At 41.2% G+C, this 14,735-nt stretch overlaps 1 protein-coding gene and 1 pseudogene across 2 annotated transcripts in view; both read left to right on the top strand.

Annotated features, from left to right (window-relative positions):
- Positions 1-14,735, top strand: part of LOC113029472 (zinc finger protein OZF-like) — a 132,694-nt gene that overhangs the window by 10,360 nt on the left and 107,599 nt on the right. The window lies entirely within an intron of this gene.
- Positions 8,266-13,162, top strand: LOC113029505 (zinc finger protein OZF-like; annotated as a pseudogene).

Here is a 14,735-nt window from a genome sequence, read left to right on the forward strand (position 1 = left end):
CAATTCACTATTTATGCACAATAAACAAAGGAGCATTGCGCGACAATTTCTGTTCAGCGCCAGACTTGCTTGTAACCTATATCACCAATTATGTTATGAAAATGACGCATTAACTACAACAGCAGACTGACCTTTGTGTAAATGCTTGGAGCAGACTAACCTGTGAGCTGGAGTGTTCTGGGACGTTATATTTGGTCTTTGAATGGCTGCAATCCAGTCGCCTCTTTGTTACTTCGGAAACATGGCTCGAACAATTTCTCTTCAACGACGTAATCCGAGAACAATCGATCTCTTTACCCGTCGGCTTTCCGTGGCTGTCATGGGACCGGCTATTGCATTTAATAATACAACAGCTTCTTGCCATTTTTTGTGTTTCTTTTTATCGCTGTATAACTGATTTCAATTGAAAGCCTGCGTGCGCTTGTACCTCTTGCCATGAGTTCCCAGAATTCTTTGCGGTTTTACCCCTGAATGACGTCACATTTTCAATCTCTATTGGGCTGCGGGCCAAATTTGGCGCGCGGGCCAGAGTTTGACATTCTACAGCCTCATTTCTATTTGAAGTGATAACAGGAAATCAGAGCGATCTGCTGCAGTATCGGGGTCACAATAAACTTTAATGTCCAGCTGCTGTGGATGAACACTAGGGCTGGGTATCGTCACTGATGTCTAGAATCGATTCAATTCCGATTCACAAGGTCCCGAATCGATTCGATCCACGATTCGATTTAATTCGATTCGATTTAAATCTGGGAAATTTTGGACAGTCAGAAATATTATAATTCAGATCAAGTACATTTACATATTTTTGTATCAATAAAAAGGAAGCTGACACACGCAAGACTTTTTCAAAGGTGTGAGCGTCACAGCAGATGCCTTTGTGTCAAAGTAGCTGAAGATAAAACACAGAAAAACATGAAGGTGATTTTCCTGGCCTGGGATTTTATAAAAAATATTCTGCAGTACATCAAAAACGAAAGAAAAGCCATTAATCAAACATATGAACATTACCTCTGACGTACAGCGGTTTTATTAGAGACACGGCTAAGCGTTTTGCATTTGAATAATTTTAAAAAAGTTTAAATTTGTTCAGTATTGAACAGCAGAAATGAGGTTTTCTTTTTGGAAGAATGTAAAAGGGGAAAAAAACAGCGGCCGACAGCGCTGTAAACAACAGTAGACTTGTGCGTAACAAGCAAGCGAATAATGAAGAAAGGGAAACTGTTCTTGAAGTACAGAGAGAGGAGAGAGCTGCGCATCGCGGTGGAAGCAAAACAGTAAAAGTCAGAGTGAATTCATGACAATGTTTATGTGAAGCGTTTGGATCTTCTTTTGCTGCTGGTTCGGTCAATATTGTTTGGAGAGACATCAAACTAACAGCTTTAGAATCTGCTCATAAAGGGCGTGAACACAAAGCGCGGACCTGCCGACAGATCAGAATCAGCGAGCTGTCGGCTTTCAGCCCAGACCGTGAGAAAGGCGACATCTAACTGATTCTGATCCGCGGGTCGCGCTGTGTGTTTAAGTCTATGTGCAGAATCTGTGTTCCTGCTCTCATTTACTGTCTTAGCTGTTTGGTGGTTCTTGAAATTTTGTGAGATGTCACCTGAGATTTCTGGCATTTCGGGCAAAATAAATTTATATTTAAAAAATCGATTCAGGATTTAATGAATCGATTTTACGTTATCCAAGCCAGAATCAATTTTAATCGATGAATCGATTATAAAAAACCCACCCCTAATGAACACATGAGAGGAAGTGAACTCCTACAAAGTCTCATTTTAACGAGTCTGGCTGCTGTAAAGTGATGCACAGGAAGATGTTAACAAAAACTATTCTATGAAATGAATGTTTAGCATCAAGTGAATTCAGATGTTCTGTTCAGTTTTCTTTCTATAGGCAAGGCAAGTTTATTTAGAGTGTTAGGGCAGCCTGAAAATTCTCCTGGGCATCTCGCTGCAGGGCAACCTGCAAAATAAAGGCTGTTTCATTCATTCATTATATAGCACAATTCAACAGCAAGTTGATTCAAAGTGCTTTTCAGAGACATTAAAAAACAAAAAAAATAAAAAGCATGATTTAAAAAGGGGGGGGGGGGGCAGTACATAAAATCAGTAGTTAAAATGTAGATTTTGAAATTTAAGCTTAAAAGTAAAACCGTGCAGATTTGGTGCTTTATTCAAATGCAGCTGAGAACAGGTGAGTCTGCAACCTGGATTTAAATAAACTGAGTGTTTCAGCTGCTCTGAGGCTTTCTGGGAGTTTGTTCCAGATATATGGAGCATAAAAGCTGAATGCAGCTTCTCCATGTCCAGTCTCGCAAGATTTCTACAACCAATCAGAGTGAAATTTGTACTTTGTGTTGTCAGATGAACATCAGAATCAGAATCGTGTTTCTTGGCCAAGTATATGTGCAGACACATACAAGGAATTTGGTTCCGGTAGATGGAGGCTCTCAAGCACAGCAATGTAAAAACAAACAAACAACACACACACACACACACACACACACACACACCACACACACACACACACACACACACACACACACACCACACGTGTCTATATATACATTACACATACATACACAAAGCTGTGTAAACCAACTGTATGGTTTATGATGGAGACACTGAGTCTGGTTCAGCTGCTTTGTTGGGGTCTGTATGTTAAAGAGTCTGTTTACATGGTGGAGGTGGTGGGACTGGGGCCTGAAGGAGTTGAAAGTGTGGGGTGGGGAGTAACATGTCTGTCCCTGTTTGTGGAAACCACAGGAGGAGCTGTTCAGGCTGTTGCTGGGTGTGAATTGTTGATGGAGTCTTTAAACTTGTAGTTGCTGTTTTCCAGACTGAAGCAGAGTCGTTAGCTGAAAACTGGTTTTAGAGGTTCATTCAATCAATCAATCAATCAATCTTTATTTATAAAGCACTTTTCATACAGAGAAAATGTAGCACAAAGTGCTTTACATAGTTAAAAGCAGCCCACCCCACCCTCCAACTCACTCCCCACACTCTCAATACACATATATCCCCCACCCACACACACATACACACACGCGCACACTTAAAGAGTAAAAATTGGGCTGGGCTCGCATGAGCCAAGTGAGGAAACACTATAACAGGGAGCCGTCTGCACCGGGAGCCGGTCACAGACCGCAGCCTCCAGGCTGGGCACACAGCAGGAGGGAGGCAAAGGAGCCCCCCAGCCAGGCTGAGAGGACCCCAGAGACCCAGCAGCCACGGTCAATAACAACCCCGGTGCAGAGAGCGCCCTCCGAGGAAACACTGGAGATATGACGCAATACAATATATATAGGGTAAAATGATAAAATAAATAAGAACAGGATACAATATAAATATAAATAGAATAAGAAGATTAAAAAATGAATAAGAATAAATCAAACAAATATTAGGTAAATCCTAAATTAATAATAGAATAACAGGATAGAATAAATAAGCATAAAATAAATAAACGCTAAGTAAAAGCTAAATTAAAAAGGTGGGTCTTGAGCCTGTTCTTGAAAACATGTACGTTCTCTGCGGCCCTGAGCTCCTCCGGCAGGCTGTTCCACAGACGAGGACCATACCACTGAAACGCTGCCTCTCCGTGAGTATGTGTCCTGACTTTAGGGACAATCAAAAGGCCAGTACCAGAGGACCTCAGGGTCCGCGAGGGTTCGTATGGTAAAAGCAGATCTGAGAGATAGGAAGGCCCAAGACCATTAAGACATTTAAAAACCAATAAAAGAACTTTAAAATCGATCCTGAAACACACGGGGAGCCAGTGCAGCGATTCTAAAACCGGTGTAATGTGGGCCCGCCCTCTGGTCTTCGTCAGCACACGAGCTGCCGAGTTTTGCAAGAGTTGTAAAGTTGAAATATTCTTCTTAGGAAGACCAGAGAGCAGGGCATTACAGTAATCAATGCGACTGGTAATAAAAGCATGCATCAGCATCTCCGTGTTGGCCCGAGAGAGAATAGGGCGGACTCTGGCTATATTTTTTAGATGATAAAATCCAATTTTAGTTACATGTTTAATATGTGGGATAAAACCAAGCTCAGAGTCAAAAATAACACCCAGGTTTTTCACTTGTAGCGAAGGACATAGTGAAAATGCCTCTAATTTAGACAAGAGTTTCTCTCTCTGAGCCTCAGGACCGACAATTAAAACTTCAGTTTTGTCCTGGTTAAGTTGTAAAAAGTTTTCTGCCATCCAAGATCTTATATCCAAGATACAGTTAAAGAGGGCATCCATTTGTCTGGTGTCATCAGGAGACACGGAGATGTACAGCTGCGTGTCATCAGCGTAACTGTGGAAGTTCACTCCATGCCTCCTGATGACACCGCCGAGAGGGAGCATATACAAATTAAAAAGTACAGGGCCTAGAACCGACCCTTGAGGCACACCACATGTCATTTTATGGATCTTAGAGGAGCATGTATCCATACTCACCATAAAAGATCTGTCAGAGAGATAGGAAGTGAACCAGCTGTGTACAGCACCAGAGAGGCCCACCATGTGTTTCAGTCTGTTTAAAAGAATAGCGTGGTCTACTGTATCAAAGGCTGCGCTTAGATCCAGTAGCACCAGGACTGAGAGCTTTTGGGAGTCCCAGTTACATCTAAGATCATTTAAAACCTTTAGGAGAGCCATCTCTGTGCTGTGGTTCACCCTAAATCCAGACTGGAATATCTCCAGGATCTGTCTATCATTGAGAAAATCAGTAATCTGAGTAAAAACAAGTTTTTCTAAGACTTTACTTAAAAATGGTAAGTTGGATACAGGTCTGTAGTTATTAAAATCATTACAATCCAAATTGCTCTTCTTCAGAAGGGGCCTCACCACCGCCGTTTTAAAGGCAGCAGGGAAGACACCCAACTGAAGAGAGCAATTCAGGACAATTCAGGACACCTTCTCAGGCTCTTACAGCCTTACCTGTATCATAACAAAGTGTATAAACTGTATAAACCCCAATCCACCTTTAACACGGTCCTTCTCCCAAACCTTCAAATAGGACTTTCTGGCCCTGTCATAGTAAAGGGCTGCTTAGAATATTAGAGCCAATGTCACAAAGTTCCTCCTGAAGTATAAGTGAGTGAGAGAGTTTCCTCACTTTGCAGCACAACACGTCTCACAAGATTTCTACAAGCAATCAGAGTGAAATTTGTACTTTGTGTTGTCAGATGAACATATGAGACACTTTGACTCTTCAGTGCAGTGTGGAGCCTAACAAAGATCTGTTTTGTGTCCCAGCTGATCAGCAGGAGGAGAAGAGTCTGACGGAGCAGCAGAGGAACATTTTCAGCCATCTGGACTCAGCTGAGTCACTACAGAGGAAACAATGAGCTCAACACAGGAGGTGAGGAAAATATCACAGTTTCACCAAATAATCAGTCACGTCTAAAACTCTCATCCTCCCAACCTGTTATATGACTGTGTTGTATTTTATTATGTACTATGTTTTTATTTTATATCTATTATGTTTACAAACATCAAGAAGTCACAAGCAAAGAGAAACCACACCACAGCACATGTTTAAATAAGGATATTCATCAAAATTATTTATTAATGAAATTTCAAAACCTTTTCAATCACACAGAAAATACATGTGCAAAGCAACACAACAGTAGCCTGATATCAGACAGAACTGTCACATGATACTAAACATAATGAAGCGCTTCATTATACAGTGGGGCAAAAAAGTATTTAGTCAGCCACCGATTGTGCAAGTTCCCCCACTGAAAATGATGACAGAGGTCAGTAATTTGCACCAGAGGTACACTTCAACTGTGAGAGACAGAATGTGAAAAAAAAATCCATGAATCCACATGGTAGGATTTGTAAAGAATTTATTCGTAAATCAGGGTGGAAAATAAGTATTTGGTCAATAACAAAAATACAACTCAATACTTTGTAACATAACCTTTGTTGGCAATAACAGAGGTCAAACGTTTACTATAGGTCTTTACCAGGTTTGCACACACAGTAGCTGGTATTTTGGCCCATTCCTCCATGCAGATCTTCTCGAGAGCAGTGATGTTTTGGGGCTGTCGCCGAGCAACACGGACTTTCAACTCCCGCCACAGATTTTCTATGGGGTTGAGGTCTGGAGACTGGCTAGGCCACTCCAGGACTTTCAAATGCTTCTTACGGAGCCACTCCTTTGTTGCCCGGGCGGTGTGTTTTGGATCATTGTCATGTTGGAAGACCCAGCCTCGTTTCATCTTCAAAGTTCTCACTGATGGAAGGAGGTTTTGGCTCAAAATCTCACGATACATGGCCCCATTCATTCTGTCCTTAACACGGATCAGTCGTCCTGTCCCCTTGGCAGAAAAACAGCCCCATAGCATGATGTTTCCACCCCCATGCTTCACAGTAGGTATGGTGTTCTTGGGATGCAACTCAGTATTCTTCTTCCTCCAAACACGACGAGTTGAGTTTATACCAAAAAGTTCTACTTTGGTTTCATCTGACCACATGACATTCTCCCAATCCTCTGCTGTATCATCCATGTGCTCTCTGGCAAACTTCAGACGGGCCTGGACATGCACTGGCTTCAGCAGCGGAACACGTCTGGCACTGCGGGATTTGATTCCCTGCCGTTGTAGTGTGTTACTGATGGTGACCTTTGTTACTTTGGTCCCAGCTCTCTGCAGGTCATTCACCAGGTCCCCCCGTGTGGTTCTGGGATCTTTGCTCACCGTTCTCATGATCATTTTGACCCCACGGGATGAGATCTTGCGTGGAGCCCTAGATCGAGGGAGATTATCAGTGGTCTTGTATGTCTTCCATTTTCTGATGATTACTCCCACAGTTGATTTTTTCACACCAAGCTGCTTGTCTATTGTAGATTCACTCTTCCCAGTCTGGTGCAGGTCTACAATACTTTTCCTGGTGTCCTTCGAAAGCTCTTTGGTCTTGGCCATGGCGGAGTTTGGAGTCTGACTGTTTGAGGCTGTGGACAGGTGTCTTTTATACAGATGATGAGTTCAAACAGGTGCCATTCATACAGGTAACAAGTGGGGGACAGAAAAGCCTCTTACAGAAGACGTTACAGGTCTGTGAGAGTCAGAGATTTTCCTTGTTTGAGGTGACCAAATACTTATTTTCCACCCTAATTTACGAATAAATTGTTTACAAATCCTACCATGTGAATTCATGGATTTTTTTTTTCACATTCTGTCTCTCACAGTTGAAGTGTACCTCTGGTGCAAATTACTGACCTCTGTCATCATTTTAAGTGGGGGAACTTGCACAATCGGTGGTTGACTAAATACTTTTTTGCCCCACTGTAATTTGTAGATTCAAGCTGCTCTTCATATTTTGACCAGCAGATGTCACCAAAGAGGACTGTTGAAAAGCTTCAAGTAATGACAGTTTGTTCCACGACTGCATTTCACTGGGTTTTGATTATCGATTAAAATTGATTGTAGCTTGGATAACATGATATCAATTCATTAAAATCCTGAATGGATTTTTAAATATAAATTAATTTTGCCCAAAACGCCAGAATCTCAAGTTAAACCTCAGAAAATTTCACAAAACAGCTAAAACAGCAAATGAGAGCAGGTACATGATATGGACTCGACGTCGGGTGAGAAAGCCGGCAGCTCGCTGATTCTGATGCGTTTGCCGGTCCGCTCTTTGTGTTTACGTCTTTTTCGGCGCTAGATTCTGAAGCTGCAGGTTGTGTCTCTCTCCAAAATAAAATTAATTAAACCAGCAGAATTCTCTCTCTCCATTGTTTACAGCTCTGTCGGGTGCTGTTTTTTTGTTTTTTCACTCCCAGCAACAAAGCCTAATTTCTGCTGTTCAATACAGAACAAATGTAAACTTTTTAAAATTATGCAAAACGTTTAGATGTGTCTGTCATAAAACGTCTGTAATTTTGCTCTGCTTCACTTCAGCAGCATCAGGTAATGTGCATATGTTGATTAATGGTTTTCTTTCGTGTTTGATCCACTGCAGAATATTTTTAAACCCAGGCCAGAAAATTCTCCTTCATGTTTTTCTGTTTTATCCTCAGTTACTTTGACACAAAGGAATCTGCTGTGATGCTTACACCTCTGATGAAGTCTCACACATGTCAGCTTTCATTTTAGAAATATAAAATATGGATAAGTACATAGTGATCAGAATTCTAATATTTCTGATTGTCTGAGGCAAGATTTCCCCGAATCGAAATCAGTGATGATGCCCAGCCCTAAATTTCACTCACTGCCTGTGTTTGTATCTCTGTCACTGCAGGACCAACATGGAGCGAGAAGTCAGCGCTCTCAGGAGGCCGACAAACCTCACAGAACAAAGGGGGAGAAGAAATACAGCTGTGATGAGTGTGGAAAGTCTTTTACCCAGTCTGGAAGCTTAAAAGCACACCAGCTCATCCATAGTGGAGTTAAAGCGTACAGCTGTGACGAGTGTGGAAAGAGTTTTTCCTGGAAGGGTAGTCTAAAAAAACACCAACTCGTCCACAGTGGAGTTAAAGCGTACAGCTGTGACGAGTGTGGGAAGGATTTTCTTAGGAAGGCTTCACTACAAAACCATCAGGTCATCCACACTGGAGAGAGACCGTTCAGCTGTGACGAGTGTGGACACACTTTTTCTCGGAAGAATGGTCTAAAAAAACACCAAGTCATCCACAGTGGAGTTAAAGTGTACAGCTGTGATCAGTGTGGCAGAGCTTTTACTCAAAGTGGCCACTTACAGAGTCATCTAGTTACCCACTCTGGAATTAAAACATACAGCTGTGACATTTGTGGAAAATCTTTCAGCCTGAAACAGAGCCTAAATACACACCTACGCATTCACACCAGACATGATGTGTACAGCTGTGAACAGTGTGGCAAAGAGTTTGCTAAACACACACTATTAAAACGCCACATGTTTACCCACTCTGAGGAACTACCTTATAAATGTGACCTGTGTGAGAATACTTTTAAATCTCCACATTACCTGAGACAACACCAACAGATCCACACCAGAAAGAGACTCTATAAGTGCAGTTACTGTGAGGTATGTGTTTATATTTTTATCGTGTCATTTTAGCCTGACTGTTTGGAACAACTCTGCTCATTAAACCGTGTTAGCATGTTGCTAACACAATTTAATAAGCAGAGTTCTACAGAATGGAGAGACGGTGTTGTGTGATTATTCAGATTTTCAATTCAGTTATCATTTTTGTGTAAATGATCCTAAAAAACTAAACTGAAAGTGCTGAAAAGTGATATGATGGTGTTATTTAAAATTCATGTAGTTTCGTGGTATTCAATTCAGTTTTATTTATATAGCGCCAAATCACAGCAGTAGTTCCCTGAAGGTTCTTTATATTGTAAGGTAGACCCTGCACAGTTACCAGCTGTCAGCTACATAGAAAAGGATCTTGGTGTTATTTGTCTCTCAGAAACAGTTCATAACTTCAACTCATTCATGTCACCTAAAAGATAAACCTGTTTCTCCATCACCTGTTCAGCTCTGATGATTCAGTAAGGACATCTCCTGGTTTCATCTTCATGTTTCCCTCTCACCACATATCCAAACCGACATCATGACCAGCAGCTTTTACAGCTGTGGCTCCAGCAAACCTCAGCTGATATTAGAAAGGAATATTAAATAAATTCTAACAACAGCTGATCAAGCTTAAACGCGCTGCTGTTGTTTAGCGCGACATCCGCTGGTTTCCCCTCTCTGGCGCAAAGTGGGCGATAAACAAACAAGAGAGGAAAGCCGATCAGCTGATCATTGATCAGTTTCATGATTGAAGTAGCAACAGGAGAGGCAGGGGGGAGAATGAGAGAAGAAGAGGCAGCTGTGCAGCGTAAAGACAGAATAAATCAATCTTTGTCTTTTTTTCATTCTAGCTGAAGTTCGGGACAAACTCTGTTCCTTTTCACCTTAATACGAAATGCGTAATAATTTCTCTGAATGAGGGACGATTCCGTCTTTTTACAGGCAACTCTACTAACTAACCTTATGAATAAAATACAGTTCACTATGGTATCACTAACATCAAAGCACCCACCCAGCTGTATAGGAACTCTGTCATGCTAGCTAGCACGCAGTACAAGTTATTGTAACTGACTGTAAAAAGTCAGCACAACGAAAATAAACTCCACCTAAACTTGGTTTATATCTGACCAAGATAGACTGCAGGTCATAACTTCTTACCTGAAGTTCAGTTCACCTGACACTCGGACCGGCGGCCGCCTCGGGTCTCTCCTCCTCCTGCCTCCCCTTTCCCTCATCCACCCGCTGGCCTCCACCACTTGCTAATTTTACTGAATCTGAGGAAGCTCCGCCACAGCCACCACCAAACAACTGAGTTATTTTTACAGCATCTGGCCAATCCACCACCTTTCATTGTTTATACCGTTACAAAGGGAAAAAAGTCACCGGGCCACCGAGCAAATGCCCGATGGCCAGTCCAGCATTGGTCGTGCCATCAGTTAACCCTTCCCGTGCCAACTGTGGCACACGTGCCTAGGGTTGCCGACCCCTGCCCTACAATAATACATACAGAGAAAAGCCCAACAATCATATGACCCTCTATGTGCAAGCACTTTGACGACTGTGGGAAGGAAAAACTCCCTTTTAATCAGTGATGGGAATAACGGCGTTACAAGTAACGGAAGGAGCTGACTACGTAAGTAATCTGGAAGCTACAGCTTTAAGCAGCTGCGTGCGCTCCCGCGGACGGTAATCACGATCACTTTCTAGCACAACACCTGGAGCTAAGGGGGAAAAACAATCGCATGAGTGCTGCTGTTTGACTGAGGAAGAATAAAGTAGCCGTGGTAAGCAAATCACATGACCACTTAAAGACAAAGCAAGCAGAGTCACGATAAACAATATGTATCCGGCGTTTTTAGAGAGAGAGAGAGAGAGAGAGAGATGGATGGATGGATGTTTAGCGTGTTTGGAGTGTGTAGTTAATGTGTAGTGTTGTGGATAGTTTTGTGTTGTGTGTCAGAACAATGAGGCGACTGCTGTCTCCAGGTAGAAACAGGAGTGATACAGCTGCTGCTGTCAGACCTGCAGGTATCAGGCTGTGATGTTTCCTTTATCGTGGACAGAAATTTTTGGAGTGGCACAAATAATTTGTGTGGCATCTTATTGAAGAACAGCTGATTGTTCTTAAATAGTTTGAAGTGGTTATTTAAAAAATCAGGATAAAAGGTAAATGGATGCAAATAACTTTGTTGTTTGCAAAACTTGTGCATAGGATTTTAAAATTGACAATTTATATTTGCATTTAAAGTTATGAAATATGATTCATTAAACATGTTTGTGGTTGTTACAGTAAAAAATATAACTTTTTCTACTCTGATCTTATGTTTTTTGTCTGACCTTTAGATCAGTTGTGTTAATACAGTATGTAAAAATGAAAACATGACTGTAAATTCAGGGTCACCTGGTCCAGCCCTAACTATATGCTTTAGCAAAAAGGAAAGTTTGAAGCCTAATCTTGAAAGTAGACACTGTGTCTGTCTCCTGAATCCAAACTGGAAGCTGGTTCCACAGAAGAGGGGCCTGAAACCGAACGATCTGCCTCCCATTCTACTTTTAAATACTGTAGGAACAACAAGTAAGGCTGCAGTGCGAGAGCAAAGTGCTCTAACAGGGTGATATGGTACTACAAGGTCATTAAAATAAGATTGGGCCTGATTATTCAAGACCGGATTTTGAATTCAATTCTGGATTAAACAGGAAGCCAATGAAGGAGAAATCTGCTCTCTCTTTCTAGTCCCTGTCAGGACTCTTGCTGCAGCATTTCGGATTAACTGAAGGCTTTTCAGCGAGTTTTTAGGACTTCTTGATAATAATGAATTGCTTAATGTGCATTGAAGGACATATCCTGGTCAAAATGACTCCAAGGTTCCTCACAGCGTTACTGGAAGTTACTGAAGTGTTTCCTTATAATTGCCCACTCTAAGAAACTCAGTCGACGGGACTGAGCTCTGCAGTGTGGGTAATTACAAGGAAACGCTTCATAATTTGTAGATTCAAGCTGCTCTACATATTTTGAACAGCAGATGTCACCAAAGAGGCGACAGAATTTGTCCTGGTCCAAAATGAGTCCAAAGTTCCCCACAGTGTTACTGGAGGCCAAGGTAATGCCACCGAGAGTAAGAATCTGGTTAGGTACAATACTGTTCAACTGATGCTCACAAGGGTGTGGTACCACAGTGTGTGTTTGTATAGCCCAGTAAACTGTTAACTGAAGGAGTAAAATGTAATTGGCCGTCTGCAGAGATGCTCTTTATTTCAGGCGACGTTCAGGATGAAAATGTTGAAGGACTGACTTACACTGTCTTTGTGTCTTTGTTTAGAAGCAGAGCGACACAGATGGATCCAATTCTCAACCCTGTCGTCACTGTGGTGGTGGGAAAGACTTTCGTTGTGACCTTTGTGGAAAAACTTTCAGTCATTCAAACACCCTAAAACTACATCAACGTAGACACACTGGAGACAAAATGAACTACTGCAAAGAATGTGGGAAAGGCTTCACCACAAAACGTGACTTAAAACGACACGAACTCTTTCACAGTGGGGTCAAAAAGCATCTCTGTGATCAGTGTGGGTCATCCTTCACCACTAGAGGTGAGCTTAAAACACACAAACGCGTCCACACAGGAGAGAAACCATACAAGTGCAGACACTGTGACAAAAGCTTTCCACAATCAGGTGATTGTAACAGGCATGAACGGACACACATGGAAGGAAACTACAGCTGTGACCAGTGTGACAAGAGCTTCAAGAATTTCAGTTCATACTCCACACACAAACGATCCCACGTTACTAATAAACTCTTTCACTGTTACCAATGTGCCAAAATATTCACCACATTGTCTGCTCTGTGCAAACATCAGCGTGATCATGCAGGACTGAAATCACTCTCATTACGGTGAATCTGCAGAGACAGAAAGATCCTCGTTTGGTTTCAGGGTCAGACTCAAAGCCCTTGAGATCAGGCTCCACAGAGTTCAGATGGAATCTCCTGTAAAGATCTGATGAGGCAGCTATGAATGAAAATGTGCCTCTCGTTACATTTTAAGCTTTCTAAACTGTTCTACTGTAGTGTTGGTGTTGAGTGGTTAGCATTGTTCCAGCAGTTGAATCAAAAAATCTGTTTCCTCTTATGTTTTTATTGAATGTATTTTGATCCATGTGTTTTTGTTTTTGTTTTTTTTTGTGTTCAGGTTTTTTGTGTTTATGAAATCCTTCAACAGTTAAACCAAAATTTTACATGTTAAATAAAGAAATAATTTACTGACAAAGAGTTTGATCCATGATGTCATTTCCTGTATGTCAAACCAAAAACTGATGTGACAAATGTTCTCAGTGACCTGAAATTCATGAAAAAATAAGATCTTTAAAATCTTTTGTATTTTAACAAAGTTGCTGTAGGTATCAAAAATTCTGATTTGTGTTTGAGATTGTTAGAAGATTTTCTACATTATACATTATAACCAAATCTCTATAATACAATATAATCAAGTAGGCCTTATATTCTAACCAAGTGAGCCTTATATTCTAACCAAGTATGCCTTATATTTTGTGTGTTCATATATTTTCACATAACCAAGCCTATTGTTGAAGAATCACCTAACCAAGTTTATTGTTAAAGGAAAACTGATGCATTCCTTACCTAAGTGTTTGAGATGTTTGACAGCATGATATAATGATGCATTCTTTCCTATAGTGTCTGTGATGTCAGATAAAGCATGATATACTTCTGTATTTTTATCCCAGTGTGTGAAAGATCAGATAAGCTGATTTAATGTTTAACCTCTCGTCAACATCTGTTAAAAGAGGAAGTACTATGTAACCCATTTTTGCCTTATAAATAAAGCAAGCGAGCCTGTGCTCGGAGTGTGTGTCTTCTCAGAGAGACATTCACCCGTGCGCACGTTTTCTAATTACACTCTGAGTCGGTCTGCAGTTGTCTCATTTCTCTTACTTGTGTTTTGAACAAATGTCTACCCCTGACAGAGATATAAAAAGATTAATTTTGGAAAATGATCTTTTAAAGTTGTGGTTTGATTTGCACAGCTTATCAGAGTTTCCTTTGTTGGCACTGCCTCTCTGAAGTTGTTGGTCTATATTGACATGACAGCTGATTTTTCAGCTGGACGTCCATGATGTGAATCTTATTTCACCACATCCCAAAGGTGCTCTATTGGACTGAGACTCAGGTAGGCTGTGGTCTGTAAATGATGTCAGTTGGTACTAAGGGACCCAAATTGTGCCAACCAAACATCTCCACGCTATTACACCAGCAGCAGGATGGATCCATGCTTTATTTTGTTTAAGACAAATTCTGCCCCTAAAATCTGAAAGTTGCAGAGATTGAAAAAAGTTGCCTGGACTGATGGGTCTCAATCTTTTCTTGTCCACTTTTGTTGATCTCGAATGTAAAGTAACCCACCCATCACGTTAATCACACTCTAGAACTTGTTTTAACATATGACATAGAAACTGAACATTTAACACTGTTTTCTGTAAACCCTCTCTTGTCTGATCGTTTGATAATAACATTTAAATTTACAATAATGGAATGAAGCCAGATAACACGCATATAAAGACCTGGGTGACCTCTAACTTCCTGCTGCTGATTATACTTGGCCTACAATACCTAGAAATATGGTATCGAACCAGATACTGTCCTATATCCTGTCAGAGTGACACTCAAAAACTACTCCATGCATTTATTATTTCTAGACTGGACTACTGTAATTTGC

Source organism: Astatotilapia calliptera, chromosome 9 (assembly GCF_900246225.1).
Source record: "Astatotilapia calliptera chromosome 9, fAstCal1.2, whole genome shotgun sequence".
In the NCBI taxonomy this organism is placed as follows: domain Eukaryota; kingdom Metazoa; phylum Chordata; class Actinopteri; order Cichliformes; family Cichlidae; genus Astatotilapia; species Astatotilapia calliptera.